The following is an 8,502-nucleotide window of genomic DNA, read 5'->3' on the forward strand; positions in this document are numbered from 1 at the left end:
ACAATTGGGGAACCCGAGTAGGCTTGGCCCACTTTTTCTCCTCAAAAAAAGCTAACCAGTTCACTGTTTTTTCGCCCTATACAGTCCGACTTCGCAGCACAGTCCTTATGGATGTAATTAACAGGAATTTCCTTCCTAACAGCAACTTTCATAAGCAGACAGCAGCTATCTTACACTACCAGACTTCCAATGACGGAAAAGATGTCTTCCAACCAAACCTACAGAGAATGTGTTGGTTTGAGAATAGATTAAAACAGAAAAGAGGGCTAGCCAAAAGCAAGGTAAAGAGTTAGTGTGGTAGTTATAGACAGAGAGAGAGAGTGGGTAAGCAAAAGTGTTTTAAAAGAGAGAAATGGAGATAAAGAGAGGAAAATAAAGAGAGAACGAGCAGGAAACCAAGGAGTATAAAAAGAGAAAAAGCTAGTTAACAAATAGCCTTATGTTGTAAATCATGCAACACTCTTCCTTCACTCACACAAAAGGACAATTACAACACCATGTGATGGTCTCTTCCTTAGGAAAACCCCCTATCCTGGAGGAAGTAGGAGTCAATAGACTGCAGGGAACAGCAGAGAGGTATAACAAAAATGTAAACAGCAAAGAGAACTTTGCTGTTATGAAATGTAAAGATGAAAATCTATATACAATAGAACAACTGTTAGGGTTATATGCAGCGGATGTGCCTCCCCCCAATAGCCCAATATACCTTTTCAAAAAACTAAGACAACATGGCCGCTGGCACATGTGCTTAAAGACAAAATGGCGTAGGCTCCCCCTGTTCAGTGCTCAGCAAGGGCTAGAAACTTGGTTTGTAATTCAGATTGGACGGATTGTTACCCAACCTCCAATATTGAAACTTGTAATAATAAAAGCAATACAATCCTCCCAAACTAAAGATTTTCTCAAGGATGAAACCTATAGAGTCGCAATTTTAAAACAAACACCACTTAGTAGACAGAAAACAAACACAAATGAAAAAAACAATGATTCTAAATCCCCTCTAGATACTGTTGGCCATATCTGCCTGCTACAAGATTATCCTTCAACCACCCGGCATACACAGAAACTCCCTCCACTGGTCTGAATCACTCACAGATCCTCCAGCAGGGGCAATAACAGTCCCTTATGGTTAAATAAATAAATGAATAAAACCCCACAGCAGTTATGCAGATATGCCCAAACCAGTACCTGGGCAGTTAATACTGAAAAACACCACACATACACCCAAAAGGTTCTTTTGGTAGATTTTTACCTGATTCCAGCAGCCTAGAGACCACAAATCAATTTGCAGACAGCAAAAACTTTCTCAAATATGAGAGTATCAAAACAAAAATGTCTTACCTCGGGGGGGCGTGGCTATGAGCTGAGCGAGGCAGACGTGTCTTAACATTGCTCCGTTCCTGTGCCTCAAAAATACTGATTTTAACCCTGTTCCCGGTGATTAAAATCGGCAGAGACTCTTTCTACTTCAACTGCTTCGTATACCTGCTGTTTCCGACGGTCCGAGATGCGGAGAAACCGAGCCCAAGGAGATAAAGACGTCAAAATATACGGGAGCGCACAACTGAAGCTGAGAGGCGCATTAGTGATATGGAGGACACCCTGGCGCCTATGCCTGAAGCTATTGCAGCCCTTACTCGCAAGATCCAATCCCTAGAATCGAAGTCTGACGATTTGGAAAATAGGCTGAGACGGAACAATATCAGGCTGGTGGGCCTTCCGGAGCGGGCAGAAGGGAGCAACCCAGAATTGTTTTTGGAGGCCTGGCTCCGTCAGCATCTGGGTGATGACATCTTCTCCCCCTCTTTCGTAGTGGAGAGGGCACATCGCATTCCTAACCGCCCCTCACCACCTGGGGCCCCACCACGACCCTTCATTGCACGGCTTCTCAATTATAGAGATCGGGATAGAGTACTATCGGAAGCCCGGAAGAAACAACAGATCCTGCATGAGAATGTGAGGGTCTCCATTTATCCAGATTTCTCTATGGAAGTCCGCAAGCAGCGCTCCAAATTCATGGAGGCCAAACGGAAACTCCGACAGCAAAATATGCCTTATGCCATGTTATTCCCGGCAAAGCTCAGAGTACAGGAGGGTGGTCGGGCCCATTTCTTTGAGAAGCCGGAAGAAGTCTTCTCCTGGTTGGAGGCTAAGGATAGGAGACCTCCCACACACTAGTGCCGAGGAGCAGGGCCGCCATCAGGGGGGGACAGGGGGGACAAGCGTACCGGGCCCGGGCATGAAGGGGGGCCCGGCAGCGCTGCATTTTTTTGAAGATCCGGGCCCCCCTTACGAGCGCCCGAGCCGTACGTCTTGCCTCTTCAGTGCCGAATGCGGAAGTGCCGAAAAGCCGAAGCCGATGCGACGAAAAGACCCGAAGTCACGGAAAAAGCCGAAGTCCCGAAGTCACGAAGCGCCGAAAAGACCCGAAGTCACGAAAACAGCCGAAGCCGAAGTCCTGAAGCAGCGCAAAGACCCGAAGTCACGAAAACAGCCGAAGCCGAAGTCCTGAAGCGGTGAAAAGACCCGAAGTCACGAAAGGAGGCGAAGTTGAAGTACTGAAGCCATGAGTTCAATTCTACTGAACACCAGTTTGTGTTTTTTTTTTTTTTAATCCCCTGGCCACCAATGTATTATTTTAATATTCTATAGGCCCCTGCCACCAATCTTTTTTTTAAAACTTTTGTTTTTGGGGCCCCAATTTTTTTTTTAACTCGTAAGGGGCCCCTTGCCACCATTGTTTTTTTTTGGGTTTTTTTTTTAAAAAAAAAATTAATTTTCTTTTTGGTGGCCCCAAATTTTTTTAACTTGTAAGGGGGCCCCTGCCACCAGTTTTTTTTTTTTTTCAAAAAAAAATTATTTTTTTTTAAAATTTTTTTTGGGGCCCCAATTTGTTTTTAACTTGTAAGGGGGCCCCTGCCACCATTTTTTTTTTTTTCAAAAAAATTTTTTTTTCTCCAAATTTTTTTTTTCGGGCCCCAATTTGTTTTTAACTTATAAGGGGGCCCCTGCCGCCAATGTTTTTTTTTTTTTTCAAAAAAAAATTAATTTTTTTTCAAATTTTTTTTTGGGGCCCCAATTTGTTTTTAACTTATAAGGGGGCCCCTGCCACCAATGTTTGTTTATTTTTTAGTTTTTTTTTCATTTTTTTTTGTTGGGGCCCCAAGTTTTTTTTAACAGGGGGCCCCTGCCACCAATGTTTTTAAAAAAAAAAAATTTTAATTTTTTTTTTTGGGGCCCCAATTTTTTTTATAAGGGGGCCCTGACCATCAATAGCTTTTTACAACTTGTGTGGGGGGGGGTTACTTTTTTAGCGCTGATGTCTGTGTGGTCTTTTAACTGCGATGTGGGCGGGATATGGGGCGGAGCTTGGTCGTCAGTGTGGGCGGGGCCCAGGGGGCCCCAAAAATTTTGTTGTACGGGGCCCCGTGATTTCTAATGGCGGCCCTGCCGAGGAGGCTCCTCTGTCGACTCTACAGCTCTGTCCGAGGGTACTCACCTGGATGGTCCCAGGCACGGGACACGGCAAAACAAGTTTTATCCCCCTTCAGCTCAAAGCAGGGCGATAGCCTGAGAACCAAGGAACTACTCAGAAAGTCCGCTGGTTCACTCCCAAGTTTAACCTAGTTATGGCGATTTTTGTTGGGATCCAAGCCTGCTCAAATTGGGGACGGGCGGGTAGGGTGGGTGTTTTTTGTACGTTAACCGGGCAGCTAGGTCTGCCCCACTGTCTTTTTCCCTCATTTTTCCCTCCCTTCTTCATTGCGAGGAAGGGGCCTTTTTGCTGCTCAATCTGAAACCTGCTTTTTGACCTTGGATTACAAACGTCGGAGCTTTTGCCTTCGGTTTTCCATTTACCACAGAGATAATGGCTGAAGTCGTACTTCTCTCTTGGAACGTCAGAGGACTGGGCAGTCCCATAAAGAGAGGCCTGGTTTTTAAAACCGTTCGTCAGGTTAAGCCCCATCTGATACTGCTACAGGAAACCCACTTGGACGGTAATAAGGTACTGGCTATGAAGAAACCCTGGTTGGGGGCATCTTATCACTCTACTTACTCCTCTTTTGCTAGGGGGGTCTCTATACTAGTAAAGAGAAATTGTGTCTTTTCCCTGAACAGGTTGATAACTGATGCTGATGGTCGTTTTATTATTTTGTCATGTACTTTGCATAGCAAACCGTATATTATTGTGAATGTATATGCGCCTCCTCCATCTAGTGGGTCGATGCTGTCCCTTATTATGGATAAGATACTTGCCCTCCCGTCAGCGCCCCTGCTTTTTATGGGTGACTTTAATGCAGTCCTGTATGAGGATATGGATAGGTTGTACCCCAGTACCAAACCCAATCACTCACTGTCGAATTGGGTTTCTACCTATCACCTTCAGGACCTCTGGAGGGTGAAACACATGGGTCATATCTGTTGCTTTTGAATCTGAGCTGAATGCTGAGGATCAATTGCAAACTCACTGAACAGAAATGTACCATGTGGCCCCCCTTCAAGTCGCTGACTAGCTCAGAGTTATAGAGCTGAAAAGCAGGAAGTTGGATTCTGGCTGTTTTATTAGACATCTGTTCACTCCAGTCTTTATACATTACATTTTTGGCTAACTGACTATATTAGAAACATTTTTTATTTTGCACAGCCTATCTATTTATCCAGTTTTTATTTTCACACTGAACTATTCCTTTAATGGACAATCGATCCGGAAACCTTGATGTATCGTGTGGTGATGTTGCGCAATCCCCCGGAAATAACGTCACAGCAGTCGTTCTTAGCTGGGGTCCAGTATTCTGCCTCCCTCTACAATGGCCAGTGGTTTATTATACACTAAGACAAAAGGTGGTCTTACAATATATCCAATCAATGAGCATGTTATGCTATGAATCAATTGGTGGAACCAGCACACAGACACATGTCCATAGAAGAGGGGACGTGGGAAAGGTAGACTGCCCTAGGCAAACAAAAGACACCAAGACAAAAGGCACTTCCCCCGGTAATATACATATACACAGACAGAGTGATCTTAGCATGGCTTGTACTGTAAAAGTACACCTTTGTTCAGTGGTCCGTATTCCTCAATCCCAACCGCGCCACACCCGGCATGCTGCAGTCATGCCTGATGAACACAAATTGGATGGGAATCGGAAAGATCGGGCGACTGTGCAAAGGTCGGTCGTAAAGACGCTTATCCCGCATCGGTGGCGGCCATATGGCGAAATATGAGAAATTTCCACGTCAGGGGTTATCCCGAACAATTGATTATATATATATGTGTGTGTGTGTATATATATGTGTGTGTGTGTGTGTGTGTGTGTATGTATGTATGTATATATATATATATATATATATATATATATATATATATATATATATATATATATATATATATATATATGTGTGTGTGTATATATATATACGAACAGGACGACGGCACTCCGGTAAAAAGCAGGTTTTTATTGTAGAGTACTGCAAGGATACATAGGCCTACTCAGGCCTATGTATCCTTGCAGTACTCTACAATAAAAACCTGCTTTTTACCGGAGTGCCGTCCTCCTGTTCGTATATTACTGTTGGCAGTGGGGACACTGCGGACTGAGCACCCGGCACTACAGAGGAACAGCTAAGTGGTGGTGAGTCGAAGCGGTCCTTATCGTTTTTGAGAGATTACTGTGTATATATATATATATATACTAGACATTAAGCCCGTTAAATTAACGGGCGCTAGAACATATGTAGTCAAACATTCGCCAGCATACCTCCCAACATTTCAGAATAAGAAAGTGGGACAAATTTTTTTTGGCCATGCCCTCCTAATTACCATATTAAGTTTACAAAATTTGCCTGCTTATGAAAGTTTAAACACACTCCCTTTCCCTCCATGTTTGCTGCTCAGCCCTCCCTTCCCCTCAGTGCTTGTTGCTGTCAGCCCTCCTTCTGTGTCACTGTTTGTTACTGTCAGCCCCCCTTCTGTGTCACTGCTTGTTACTGTCAGCCCTACTTCTGTGTCACTGTTTGTTGCTGTCAGCCCCCCTTTTGTGTCTGTCTTGCTTAGCCCTACCTTCTGTGTCCGACGTGCTTGCTGCTCAATATCTCACCCTCCCTTCGTTCCATGTCCATGTTTGACTCTGCTCTCCGTCCCCGCCTTCTCAGCCAGCCCCACATTCCTTTCTCCTATGCGTTCTGCCTGCCTGCCCGTTCTCGTCTCTCAGCCAGCCCCTGCTGCTAAGAGGAGAAGGGCCTGTTGTGAGAGTGTGGCTGTCTGGAGCGTGTCAGTAAAATAAAGATGGCGGCGCCGGCTGGGCTGCAGCATATGCGCAGCTCTCGCGAGATAGTTGGGAGGTATGCGCCAGAGACGGTCCGTGGGGCACATGCGCAGTAGCGCAATCCCACGGACACAGGGACTGGACGCAGAGACACTTGAACTTTATTATATAGGATAGGATAGGATAGGCCCCTCCTATTCATATTTCAGCCTCTTATTCATGCCAGGGCATGGTTGCTAGGGGAATTAGGACCCTAGCAACCAGACTGCTGAAATGACAAACTGGAGAGCTGCTGAATAAAAAGCTAAATAACTGAAAAACCACAAATAATAAAAACCAATTACAAATTGTCTCAGAATATCCCACTAACAGTTCATTTAAAGGGAGAAGGCTCCTTTAAGCAGGTTATATATACAGGGCCTATCAGACTTTATCATTATCCTCAAGGTTTGGGGGAGCCCTGGAACACAGAGGGGTCAGTGGGGTTCCTGTCAGGTAAGAGGGGCCCTAAACGCGCACTTGCCCGAGGCCCCAGCAGCTCAACCCCCCCCATGATTGAATGGAACGTCCCAGTGACAGGAAGTGAGGCAATTGGAGCGACAGGCCCAGGACTGAGGCTACAGCAGGTGCCAGGGAGTGGGAGGGGCGCGGTTAAAGCGTTGGGAGGGGGTGTATGGGTTGCTAGGGTGGGAGAGCGACTTACTGTGCTAATCTGGGCCCCCATGTTACATGTCAGTCAGACACGAACTCACAGAAGGTCTCAGACTCTCCGCAGCACAGCCACGCCCACTCCGCCATCAAATCCCCGCACCAACCCCTTTCAACAGTTCTCTAGGCACCCACCCAGTCTAAACGCTTTAGTCCCGCCCTCCTCTTCCGTTTGGCGAATCGCTTTACAGATTTAATTGACAATGAGACCCTCCCAATTCCTGTGCCGCAAATCACAACACATCACTGTCATGCAGACTCCTCCCAATGCTCCTACTGTAGCGCGATGTTATTCGCTAAACATTTGATTAGTCTCTCCCACTCAGTGCTTTTTTTTTTATTGGCTACTCGCCATTCCCTCCCACCTCAGTGTAAAGCAGGAACCAAGCTGTCCGTCAAACAGACACGCCCTAAAGTCTTTCAGAGGCGCAAGTTAAGAGGCGGGGGTGTGGCCGGGCTCCTCCCTTCGCGCGGGTTCCTATTGGCTGCGCCATTAGATCGACTGAGTGGCGACCTGGAGCCGAGACTGACGGACACGAACCATGGAGACTAACAGGTGCGTCTGGGACCGGCTCTCTGTGCTGCGACTCTCACTGGCCGCAGGGAGTGGAGGTGATATGGGGCCCCTACCTGCTGCTGGCACTGGGGGGACAGGGATTGAGGGGCCCCACTGGGGAGACAGGGATTGAGGGGCCCCACTGGGGGGACAGGGATTCAGCTAAAATACCGGGCGGGTGGCAACACTTGCGCCGCACATGCGCAGTAGCGCATTTCCACGGACACAGGGACAGACTGGACGCAGAGACACTTGCACTTTATTATATAGGATGTGTGTGTGTGTGTGTATATATATATATATATATATGTGTGTGTGTGTGTATATATATATATATATATATATATATATGTGTGTGTGTGTGTGTATATATATATATATATATATATATATATATATATATAATAATTTCTTGGAGTGCCCGCACCTCTGACAGTAGTTGATTGGAGGTGCTTGATCAATATTTGTAGTATAAATGATGAAGGATCCGCACTCTCATTTTCAAAGTATAACAACTTATTTATTGCATTACAATCCGACGTTTCGGTCCCTCCTGGGGACCTTTCTCAAGGATATTGTGCACAAACAGTGTAGTCAATTAAATACCCTCCCCCTTCAGTGAATTTGGCGCCCTCATGACGTCATTAGTCCATATATAGTCTTGTGAATAAACATTTTCTTCTCCTTGTTGAAAAACCTGTGTGTCCTCCTTTTCTTTCACCACTAGGTGTCAGCGTTGTGCTTACAAGTGTCCATATAACCATACCTCCTACTACTTCTTAGGAAGGAAACATTGTTGCAAGGTGTGAAGTGTAACAAAAGAAGCAAAAAATATACAAAGAAGAATATATACAAAAAAGAACATATTACTCACAGGGCTGAGACATTTTCACACCTTACTTTGGCACATTCCTGTATGGTTTAAGAGACACAATTAGTATCAACATCATAATCAGTTCAGTTTCAAGTCAA

The sequence above is a fragment of the Xenopus laevis genome, chromosome 5L (genome assembly GCF_017654675.1).
Source record: "Xenopus laevis strain J_2021 chromosome 5L, Xenopus_laevis_v10.1, whole genome shotgun sequence".
NCBI lineage: Eukaryota > Metazoa > Chordata > Amphibia > Anura > Pipidae > Xenopus > Xenopus laevis.